This window comes from Bos grunniens, chromosome 5 (assembly GCF_055505025.1).
Source record: "Bos grunniens cultivar Pamir isolate PY7600 chromosome 5, Bosgru_T2T1.0, whole genome shotgun sequence".
NCBI lineage: Eukaryota > Metazoa > Chordata > Mammalia > Artiodactyla > Bovidae > Bos > Bos grunniens.
The window spans coordinates 37,452,781-37,465,789 of NC_141169.1; positions in this window are offsets into that span (position 1 = coordinate 37,452,781).

Sequence of the window (13,009 nt, forward strand, 5' to 3'; positions counted from 1 at the left end):
GTGACTGGGTATTATTGATTGTTTTTGAGGCTCATTTGAGGAATCAAGATGGCACCAACCTCATAAGCAACAAATAATAGAATTATCTCCACCTTTTTAATGTTGCTAGAGGAAGAAAACATTTTACCCATTCTGAAATTTAAATGTGTTAATTTGTTTATTTATTTTAATTGGAGGATAATTACTTGACAATATTGTGATAGTTTTTGCCATACACTGACATGAGTCAGCCATAGGTGTACATGTGTCCCCCAGTCCTGAACCGCCTCCCCCCTCCCTCCTCATTTCATCCCTCTGGGTTGTCTCACAGCACTGGCTTTGGGTGCCCTGCTTCATGCAATGAACTGGCACTGGTCCTCTGTTTTACATACAGTAATATACATGTTTCAATGCTGTTCTCTCAAATCATCCTACCCTCGCCTTCCACAGAGTCCAAAAGTCTGTTCTTTACATCTGTATCTCTTTCCCTGTCTTGCATATAGGGTCATCGTTACCATCTTTCTAAATTCCCTATATATACGTTAATATACTGTATTTGTGTTTCTGTTTCTGACTTACCCCACTGTGTATAATAGACTCCAGTTTCATCCACCTCATTAGAACTGACTCAAATGCATTCTTTTTTATAGCTGAGGAATACTCCATGTGTGTATGTACCACAACTTCCTTATCCATTCATCTGCCAATGGACATCTAGGTTGATTCCATTTATTGTAAATAGTGCTGCAATGAACATTGGGGTACTTGTGTCTTTTTCAGTTCTAAATATTTGTTAGTTTAACTATTCCATGTGACAAATCTCTTTAACCATTTTATATCAGTTAAATTTGGGAGGAAATGGAATATACTGATTGGAAAAATCTGAGCATTCTTTTATTGCTGGTAGCATTACATAATGATTTAAATTTAAAATACTGTAGAGAGTATTATATGTTAGTAATGTGGTACTTTTATATATTTAAGTGAGTCAAACCATTTTGGATATATTAACATAAGGAAATAAAATTCAAAAGAAGGAAAAAACTATATGCAATGTGAGATTTGCTTAGTGTAACATTTTTACGTATTAGAAAGAATTCCGTTTGAAAGTCCAGCATTAGCTAACCTAAAGTAAAATGAGATGGAACGATTTGATGGCAAAACATATAGGTATTAAAAATGAAGGTTTTATGTATGTGAGAAAATATTGCCCCTCAAAAGTATGTGTAAAACACAAATGGAGTGTATATACTAAATGCAGCTTTTACACAGGAGGGGCACTTCAGGGCACTTCAGAATAGTGATTAAAAGCATGGGGACTGGAGACAAACTCCTGTAGTTTGAAGCGTGGCTCTGCCGTTTACAGCAATGTGGCCTTATTAGTTTGTGTGTTTCAGTTTCAACTTCTGTAAAAACAGGGATGGTAATAAACATACGTCTTAGGATTATTGTGATGATTTTTTGAGTTAATATATGTAAAGCAGCTTAGAAAAGTGCCTAGCACTTAGTTACTGTTAAATAAATACCCACAAATCCAAGTTTGGAAGGGAACGGAAAGAAATGAAAAGGCCATTCTGTTAAGATCATAGAATGTTTGGAATTTTTTTAATACTAGAAGATTCCTGTTTTGTCTTTATATATTTTAATAATAAATTCAGGACACAAAAATTGCAGATTGTTGTACTGTGAATTTTCAAAATTACCTTTATTACCTAATGGTCATTGAAAATGAAACGATGCTGTATTAAGTAGTACAAAAAATTAGAAATAATGTTTTAACTTTCACATGATAAATTATATCTTGTAAATATAATCTGAAAGTGAATTACTAAATAATTAAATCCCAGTTTTCTTTCCGTCCCTGGGATTCTTCAGGCAAGAACACTGGAGTGAGTTGCCATTTCCTTCTCCAGTGCATGAAAGTGAAAAGTAAAAGTGAAGTCGCTCAGTCGTGTCCTACTCTTTGCGACCCCATGGACTGTAGCCCACCAGGCTCCTCCATCCATGGGATTTTCCAGGCAAGAGTACTGGAGTGGGGTGCCATTGCGTTCTCTGGGGTACTGATTAGAAAATATGAGAGTATTAAAAGTGTGCCATCATTGACAGTATTTTCTTTGCCTCTAGGTGGCACTATAATTTTAGCTATCTTTATTTAGCACTTGGGCCCTGTGTAAAGAAAGGATCCCTAAACTTATTTCCAGTTACCATAAAATGTATTCAGATACTGTTCATGTGGAAAATTATTTAATATACTAATAATATTTGCCATGTTATATTTTCCCCAGTAAGGACTTGAATAGACCTTGGACCAAACGATGAGTAGTCACCTAGGGTTTTGCAGTTTTTCTGGAGCATTTTAGGCTTTCAGAAGCATCTTTGTATTAGCTTTAATTTTCAATGTAATATTTGAAACCGAGCAATAGTGACTCAGGCATACTAAGGTAAAACAAATTTAGATCTTTTATTAAGATTAAAAGCACTTGGATTTTTTGTAAGTTATAATAAACAAGTCATATGCAACCTTGATCCAAGTAACATTTGCTGAGTGTTGTGACAGGCACTTCCACTCCTCTTGTTGTAATCCATGTTTCCACCCTGTAGGTGGGTAGTGTTTTCCCTGTTTTTGCAAATGAGAAAATATCTGAGTGGTTTATTGACCTGTTCAAGTTCAAGCAAGATGGCATTTGATTGAACTTTATTATGCTTCTAGATCAGCACTGCTTTCATCCACTTAAATTTGCCTTCTGAAAACAAGTTTTTGGTTAATATTTTCTATTTCTAGCAACTTAGTATTTCTTGATATCGACTAATAGGCATATTGGGGCATGTCTTGAGAGAAAGAAAATTACTTTTGAGATTCTGAGAACAAAGTAAAAGTGATAGGAGATCATTTAGGGAATTTCTAAATCATTTTGGGGTGTTTTCTAGAATATTTTGGGACTTGTATCTCAATGATATGCAACGCCGTTATAGGCTATTGAAGGTTTCTTTAGATGATACCTGGTACAATATTAAGTTTCATTGAAAAAGTACAGTGAGAATTGTTTTGTTTTCCCAGCACTCTTCCAACCTTTTCATCAACCATTCTGTTTAAGACAAGGAGAAAGCAGACTATTTCACATTTACATATCACTTGCTGGGTTTACCTTTTTAACAGAGCTGGTGGAGGCCCTAAGCTCAGGAGTCCACCAGGCAATAATATCTAACGAGAATCTCATAATACTACTGTGTTTTATTGACTTTATTTTTCTAGGTACATTTTTTTTTGGCCAATAATATTGGTTTTCCACTTTTTTGATGTTTCTTTGAAAAGTAAGTTTAATTTTAAAAAGAGGAAATCAATGTAAAGGTAATAAGCACCTACTAGGATAGATATAGCAGTAATGAAAACAGCAATATATGAATGATTGAAGTCTGGGAAACAGTGAGAGTACCTGGACTCAGAGCCGGCCTGTCGCTGTGTTATGTGTACCTTTAGTAACCCACTGAATTTCCCTGTTGTGATGTCAGGTGTGAAGTAATGTTAGTAATCATTTTCCAGTCCAGGACAGCATAGCATCAAACAGAATAATGAAAAATACACAAATTCAATATATTATAAGCACAAGTACTAATGATCACATGTCATATCTTAAGATTGTACTGATAGGGATTTTCTTTTAGAAAATCTTATGAAACTGCTAGTGTCTAGCACATAGCAAATTCTTAGTAAATGTAACTAGTGTTATTTTAGTTAATCTTACATTACTGGGCTCTCTGTGGAAGGTTTTATAATTGAATGGCTAATGAATTTCCCTTGAGATCTGATCTGACTCTGTCTTAGCATAAAATGATTATAATTCAACACACTTTTAGATTTATTTATGTATTTTTTATAAGTAGAACTACATATTTCTAAATCTGGGAATTCAGCAGTTCATTCAAATTTAGATCTTTAATATCTGGGTCAGTGTTCTTCAATATTTTCCGCCTGAGAACCACCCTTAAGAGTCAAAGAAGAAATGAAGCTGCATATAACAATGGAAAACTTTCTTGCATTAATGTTGGGATAGGAGAAGAGGATGGAGGGAGATATGGAGAGGAAGGAAAATAGGACTTGTCATATTTTTTCTTTATTTACTTCTGAAACTGAAGAAAGAATACTGAAATTTTAGCACGTATAAGGTGAGGAAGTTGAGGAAGTGTAAGGTGAGGAAGTTGAGGCATTATGATTGCATTTTTTCAAAATGGTCTGGTTGCTCATGCCAACATATCACTAGAGAGACAAAAATTTATGCATTGTATATCTTCACTATACTAATGGTGGTTAATGTAAATAGTTTATTAATTTATCTACTTAATTATTTATTTGACCATGCCACATGGCTTGTGGGATCTTAGTTCTGGGTCAGGGATCAAGCCCAGGCCCTCAGCAGTGAGATCGTGAAATCCTAACTACTGGACTGCCAGGGAATTCCCAATATAAATAGTTTAAAATGTAGTACCTGTGCTATAGATTTTGCTTTCAGATTCAGAAAGATTCTTAAGGATAGCTTGATGTCTTATGATACTGTTTTAATTTATTTTCCTAAGCCCTTCTCCCTTTACCTATTTTTGATAGGCCACAAAACATGCCCCGAAATTCACAGCACTCTGTAAGATGCAATGGGGAAAGACAAATAAGTAATATCCCCGCCTTTGAGGGATATCCTTGACAATATCATTTGATTTGAAATGCCATCTGCAAAAAGAGTATACAGACTACTAGATGGCGAAGAGAAAAACAAGTGGTGTCTGCATTTCACTTCCGGCTCTCTGTAGGACCAGTAATAGGCTTCTTGACCTCTCAGCACCTCATTCTGAATCCTTAAATGATACTTATATTAGCATTTCTAAGCATTGTGAGATCTCTTAAAATATGCTTTCAACTATTCAGTCTAGATGCTGCTTTCTAGAAAGCTTCTTTCTAGAAAGTTTAAAGAATGGAAAATGGTGTTAATGGAGTTAATCTTGTGTAATTTCAGTGTGGGCTATCAGGAATACCTTTAAGTAAAGAAAATGACTCTAATCTTCTTAACCAATTCATTTTCTCAGTGACTGAGAGGCAGGAGCTAATTTACTCTGCCTGTGTACACAGACCCTGTCTTACTAAAGGAAAATTTTACTTATGGAGAGAAGTCACTATACCCATGAAATTATTTATATTTAGACATTGGAAAATAGGGCAAAATATAAGAAACATTAAATTGACTTTCCTTTTTCAGTTTCCTTACTACATACTCAACTCAATTACTAATATTTTCTGTTACAAAGAGGAAATTTAATCATGGAGTCAAAACAAGAGCTATTTGGTTGTTTTTAGGGGGAAGAGAACAAAGAGCTGGTCACTCCTCATTTGAGGGTGTTTGAGCAACAAGATGAGTGGGGAGTGGAGAGGGTTAGGGACTCGACTCTTTCTGCTTTGATTCCAAGTCACCCTTTTCTGGTAAGCCTTACTGGCATTTTCTTAGACTCGTTAAGTCAGAATTCCGAATTTTTCACTACAATAGGGTTTTAATCTTAGCTGATTATTGTTTCCACCCCCACCCCTGATCATAAAGGACTAGTGTTTGTTTCTGAAAAGGGAAGGTTAAGACTCTTTCTATTAACATAACCTTTATAATTTCCTTAGGCTATGATAAAATGTGCTGGGTTTTCTTGCATATAATTTTCAAAAGGAAACTAGTTTTTCCATGAAATATCTTAAGAGAAATTAATAGATTTTATGATATGTAAATAATAACAATGCACGTTTTATATTTAGAAACCAGTGGACAAACTGAGAAGCAGTTATTCTGAATTCTGAGAGCATTCTTCCAAGGCATTGAAAGAGAAAACTGATTTCATATGAAGCATTTGATGATTTGTGTTTTTAATGTACATATTGTCTCTCGTTTTGATTGTTGTTATAATTTTCTAACTGACTGCCCCCATTCTTCACTCTAACTGGTCTATCTTTGTATAGTAATGTCAGTTACCCTCCTCCCCCGCCTGAAAAGTAGAAATCTGATCCTGTCATTGTGTTGAGACCATATAACACTTCTGTGGCTTCCCAGTATTAATGGAATGAAAATCCAAATTCCTAAACACAGCACATGTAGACCTGCACAGTATGGCTTCAGATTATCTTTCAAGTGTCATCTGCCTCCTGTTCTGTGAAACATACCTTTTGTTCAGTTCTGTTTGTTCCTTTCCAAATATAGCAAGTTTTCTCATGTTTTGCCTCTCAACCTCCCCATTCCTCTCTGTTTAGGCTTAATAAATGTCTCATCTGTAAAATCTGTGTCCTTACAACAGTCCTACGTCATGTTATACTTATTTGAGTGAATATCTGGTCATCTATACTAAGTATTCAAGGGCATTCATTTTTATACCTCAGGTACCCATCCATGCCTCATACGTAGCAGGCTTATTAATTTACACCTAGGTAAATTTACTTGGTAAGTATATGTATCTCAGGAAAATTCTAAAATAGTCTTTTATCCTCACAGAAAATTTAGAGTATTAGAATTGATACTCCTTATAATGCCTTTCCACTTCTATGTGAATTGCGAAAATAATTTTAATCTCTTCATCTTTGTCATCACTACCTATAAAATGACTACTTTTGATTTAAATATTAAATGCATTGCAGAATTTCAATTACAACTCAGAACCAGCTCTCAGGGAATGTAACCAACCTCATTTTACAAGTTAAGATTCTAGGGCTTGAAGAGGTTAAGTAACTTACCCTAGTTTTCAAAGAATATTTACCCTAGCTCTCCTTGTTTTCAAGCCTGTGGTGATAAATACTTTGCTCTGCTTGTTTCTAATGCAAAGTCTCTCAGTGCAGTTTGCTTGTTAACTAGTGATTAATTTCTTCCCATTTCTGAATTTGCACGCATATTTCTAATACTTTATGACATTAAGGCAAGTTGGGGGAACATAATGATAATGGGATTTTAATCATTGAGTACTATGTATTTAACATTTTACATCTTACCAGTAAGTACTTATCTGTGGGTTAAGTACTGTTATTTTTATTTTATAGATGAGGGCACAGAGATAGAGTGCAATTAAGAAACTTGAGAAGGGTAAAACATAGAGCCAAAGCTGAAGCCCAGATACTTTTTCTTACAGAATCCAGAGACTCTTAAGCCATGAACTTGGTTTGAACTTAAGTGGTAGTGATTCCATGTCATAGAAGCTAGCACAAATGTTCTCTTGAGGAAACTTATCCTTGGTTTCCCATTTATGTTCAGACACTAAGCAGCACAGAAAAAAAAAAAAAAAGAAGAAGAAGAAGAAGAAGCAATACATCATGCATGAGTGTCAGCAGAAACAAAAGATGGTATAAATAGACCTTCAAAATTCCAGACATGGACTTCATGTTGACTACTTTTAAAGAAGTAAGAAACAAGCTTGAAAAGATGCAGGAAACAAGAAAATTAAAATACTATCTAGCGTATTTGAAAAAGAACTAATATACTTTCCAGAAGTGAAAAATGTAATAATCAAAATCAGTTTTCATCATGAGTTTAATAACAGTACACAAAATTGAAAACAAAATCAATTCAGTTTGTTCAGTCACTCAGTCATGTCCTACTCTTTGCGACCCCATAGACTGCAGCATGCCAGGATTCCCTCTCCATCACCAGCTCCTGGAGCCTGCTCAAACTCAAACTCATGTCCATTAAGTTGGTGATGCCATCCAACCATCTCATCCTGTTATCCCCTTCTCCCACCTTCAATCTTTCCCAGCATCAGAGTCTTTTCAAATGAGTCAGTTCTTCACGTCAGGTGGCCAAAGTATTGGAGTTTCAGCTTTAGCATCAGTCCTTCCTATGAATGCTCAGAGCTGATTTCCTTTAGGGTTGACTGGTTTGATCTCCTTGCAGTCCAAGGGACTCTCAAGAGTCTTCTCCAACACCACAGTTTAAAAGCATTAATTCTTCAGCACTTAGCTTTCTTTATAGCCCAACTCTCACATCCATACATGACTACTGGAAAAACCATAGCTTTGACTAGACAGACCTTTACTGGCAAAGTAATGTCTCTGCTTTTTAATATGCTGTCTAGGTTGGTCATAACTTTTCTTCCAAGAAACAAGCGTCTTTTATTTTATGGCTGCAGTCACCATCTGCAGTGATTTTGGAGCCCAAGAAAACAAAGTTTCTCACTGTTTCCATTGTTTCCCCATCTATTTGCCATGAAGTGATGGGACCAGATGCCATGATCTTAGTTTTCTGTATGTTGAGTTTTAAGCCAGCTTTTTCACTCTCCTCTTTCACTTTCGTCAAGAGGCTCTTTAGTTCCTCTTCACTTTCTGCCATAAGGGTGGTATCATCTGCATATCTGAGGTTATTGATATTTTTCCTGGCAATCTTGATTCCAGCTTGTGCTTCATCCAGCCCGGCATTTTGCAAGATGTACTCTGCACATAAGTTAAATAAACAGGATGACAATATACAGCCTTGATGTACTCCTTTCCCAATTTGGAACCAGTCTGTTGTTTTGTGTGTGGTTCAAACTGTTGCTTCTTGATCCGCATACAGATTTCTCAGGAGGCAGGTAAGGTAGTCTGGTATTCACATCTCTAAGAGTTTTCCAGTTTGTTATGATCCACACAGTCAAAAGCTTTAGCGTAGTCAATGAAGAAGAAGTTTTTTTTTTTCTTCTGGAATTCCCTTTCTTTTTCTATGATTCAACAGATGTTGGCAATTTGATCTCTGGTTCCTCTGCATGTTCTAAATCTAGCTTGGATATCTGGAAGTTCCCAGATCATGTGTTGTTGAAGGCTGGCTTGGAGAACTTTGAGCATTACTTTGCTAGCATGTGAGATAAGTGTAATATATGGTAGTTTGAACATTCTTTGGCATTGCCTTTCTTTGGGATTGGAATGAAAACTGACCTTTTCCAGTCCTGTGGCCACTGCTGAGTTTTCCAAATTTGCTGGCATATTGAGTGCAACTTTCACAGCATCATCTTTAGGATGTGAAATAGCAAAATAGTAAACTAAAATATAGGCCTAAAGAAATCCAGAATGAAACAATGAGGTTAACAACAAGAACAAAAAAGTGCAGAGATGAGACATGAAGGTTACAGTGAGAAAATTCAAAATGCATTTAATTGGAATCTGAAGGAATTGAATCTGAAAAAAAATAATAAGATAAAGACAACACTTCAACAGATAGTGGCTGAGAATTGTCTGGAGCTAATGAGACAGTAAAATACAGATTTAAGAAGTCCAATAAATCCCAAATAGTATAAATAAAAATAAAGCCACTTTGAGACACATGATAGTTAATATGTAGTATATCAGTAATAAAAAAAATTTTTTTTTAACATCCAGGTAAAGATTATTCTCAGGGTATGATAGCTAATTCCAGAGTAGTGATGAAATATATTGAAATAACTCAAAAAGCTTACCACCAGAAGAAATTAAAACAAAAATAATCCTCAAGACACGATAGAGGATCCCAAATCAAAAGCCTAAGGTAGAGGAGCAAGTGATGAACAAAAAATATGGTAAATATGTAGTTAAATATAACCAAGAGTTGACTTGATAAAATGCTGATGTCTATAATATCTTTGAGGTTAAAAAAGATGATAAACTAAAACATAGCACCTGGGAGGGAACTAAAATGTATTAACAATATAAAATTGTTATATAAAATGGATAAATATACTGATTAATTTTTGTTAAATTGGAAAGATGTGGTATAATGTCTATAATGATCACTAAAAGAATAAAAACAGTCATAACATCCAAACTAGGTGCTAGAGGATTGCTCTAACAATTTGTGCTCCTCAAATTAGAGCTGTATGATTAGTTGATAAGAGACATTTGATTAGATACAAGAATCATTTCCATTGTCATGAAAAATTTTAACATTGAATTTTTTTTTAAAAAATAGGAAGAGTTAACTCCTTCAAACATGATTTCAAGCATTTTAAACTTTGAATATATGATGGAACAATGGATTGGTTCCAAATTGGGAAAGGAGTACATCAAAGCTGTATATTGTCACCTTGCTTATTTAACTTAGAGTACATCATGCAAAATGCTGGGCTGGAGGAAGCACAAGCTGGAATCAAGATTGCTGGGACAAATATCAATAACCTTAGATATGCAGATGACACCACCCTTATGGCAGAAAGTGAAGAGGAACTAAAGAGCCTCTTGATGAAAGTGAAAGAGGAGAGTGAAAAAGTTGGCTTAAAACTCAATGTACAGAAAACTAAGATCATGGCATCTGGTCCCATCACTTCATGGGAAATAGATGGGGAAACAGTGGAAACAGTGAGAGACTTTATTTTCTTGGGCTCCAAAATCACTGCAGATGGTGATTGCAGCCATGAAATTAAAAGACACTTGCTCCTTGGAAGAAAAGCTATGACCAACCTAGACAGCAAAGGTCTGTCTAGTCAAAGCTATGGATTATCCAGTGGTCATGTATGGATGTGAGAGTTGGACCATAAAGAAAGCTGAGCACCAAAGAACTGATTCTTTTGAACTGCGGTGTTGGAGAAGATTCTTGAGAGTCCCTTTGACAGCAAGGATATCAAACCAGTCAATCCTAAAGGAAATGAGTCCTGAATATTCATTGGAAGGACTGATGCTAAAGCTGAAACTCCAATACTTTGGCCACCTGATGTGAAGAACTGACTCATTGGAAAAGACCCTGATGCTGGGAAAGATTGAAGGCTGGAGAAGAAGGGGATGACAGAGGATGAGATGGTTGGATGGCATCACCAACTCAATGGACATGAGTTTGAGCAAGCTCTGGGAGTTGGTGATAGACTGGGAAGCTTGGTGTGCTGCAGTCCATGGGGTCACAAAGAGTTGGACACGACTGAGCAACTGAACTGAACTGAAACTTTGAATGATTGTAAAAGGTTTAAAAATATTTAAAATTTTCCCACAAAATGTATGTATGTGTGTGTGTGTGTATATATATATATATGTAGTATTTACTATTTTCTGTACACTGTCACTTATTATTCTCTTAATCATAAGTTTAACCAGAAAGTGTGTGGATGTTGCTATTTCACACACAAAACCCATGATTAAGACATGATTAGAGAAACAAGCTCAAATTCTTTATTAAAATTTTGAAAATATTTTTTACCTTTATATATTTTCAGTACTTACTGTCTTCCACAGTAGGTGTATTTTATTTTTCTTATATTTATATAAACAGAATAATTTTTTCCTTAATTCATACTCTTGAATTCTTTCTAGCCTCCTTTAGTGTGATACAAATATTTTCTACCTATGAAAGAAGAGACTGGGAACATTATATTATATAGAGCCAGAGAGAGTGTATGATCATTCTGCATTTTAAAGGCTATGTTAAAAACAAAAAAATATTAGAAAATATATGTATATAAATATGACTACTCATAGTTATTTCCTTGTGTTTCTCCTTTACTTTTCTTTCTCTTTGGTTCATGCCCCCATGCTCTGAGTCTACATTTGACAACTGCCTTGATCAGTTCCATAGCCACAAAAAGTCATGTCGTTGGCTTCATAAGATACTTCTGTGACCTTTGTACTGATGGTTTCTTGGTATTCCCAGAAGAAAACTCAGTAGGAGAATGCCTTCAACTTCAATGCCTGCTCTAATTTCACAGTGAAATATATCCTAGGACTTATAACCCCTTTGTCACACATCTAACTCCACTAAGTATTCTCCATGTTTTAGTGCTCTAAAGAAAGCTGGGGACTATTTCAGAATTTTCTCTGCCTGTTTCTGAAGTGTTAGAATGTTTATTTTTATCATGCAGTCACTTTCTAGGTGACAAATCAAGTAAAGCAATTTGACAATCAGCCTAATTGCTCTAGTAATTGCAGTGGAATAGAATTTCTCCTAGTTGGAGCTCTTAGGAAATATTTCACATGTGTTTAATAAGACAAATTAGAGAACTGAACAGTTAAATCCTCAGTTACTGTTTTTATAATTGGGTTTAATGTCATCCAAGAGACATTAAGTCTTATAAGTCATTAGGTCTCTGCCAAAACACCTTCAGGTGACTTGTGATATGAATGTGGTTGTGTACCTGGGCTTTTTCACCCTTCTCCTGAATGGAAATCATAGCAATATGCAATAAGGAAAATAGCATTTTTTAAAATCAGCAAACAATATGATAAGCAAATTTAAAGTGCATGTAAATATTGCCAAGAGCAGTTTTTACTGAAAAAAGTTGCACGGTAGGGAGTGGGGGGAAAAAGTGACAGAGAGTTCAGTAACAGCAGATCTCAAAAACAGCAAGAAATGCTTTTTCTAAATATGAGGGGTGTACCCTAAAGATAAAAATTCAGTAGGTAGGCTGGTGGCAAAAATACTGCCAAACCTGGTTTGAGGCTAAAAAAATCATCTCAAATAAAGATGTTGTATCAGTACTTGTAAGAAGCAGAAGAGAGAATCTTCGAGTCATAAATCATGGAAGATTATCCTGGCCTTACCCTCCTAACCAAGAACCTCCTGCAAATAACTGGCCCAGGAAAATTCAAGTCATTCAATACTGAGTAACAAAGAAAACTGTCAGAGTCTCAATACAAAGATGAATATGTGGCAGGGCGGGGGTGGGGGGCGGGGAATAAACGTGTGGAAAAGAGAAGCAAAATTCACTAACAGCCTGCAAAAGAGTGACCATAAGGAAGATAAAAATCGTGACACATACTTTTATTTTTTGGTAAAGCAATCATTTCTATGAAAGAAGACAAAAAAGAGATGTAAGGAACTTCCCTGTCAGTGGTTAAGACTTCATGCTTACAATGCAGGGGGTGCTGGTTCCATCCCTAGGTGGGAAACTTAAGATTCCGGATGCCATGTGGTGTGGCCAAAAAATTAAAAGAAATGGAAGAAGAAAGAAAAGAACATAGGAAATATAAGACACGATCAGTGGAGGATGAGAAGAAACCTGAGAGCAGATTTCAAAAAAGGTGCAGAAGACAAAAACAAAACCATCAAAGAAATGAAGATGAAATTGAAGCAAGTACTAAAAACAGTAGACAAGTAGAAGAATA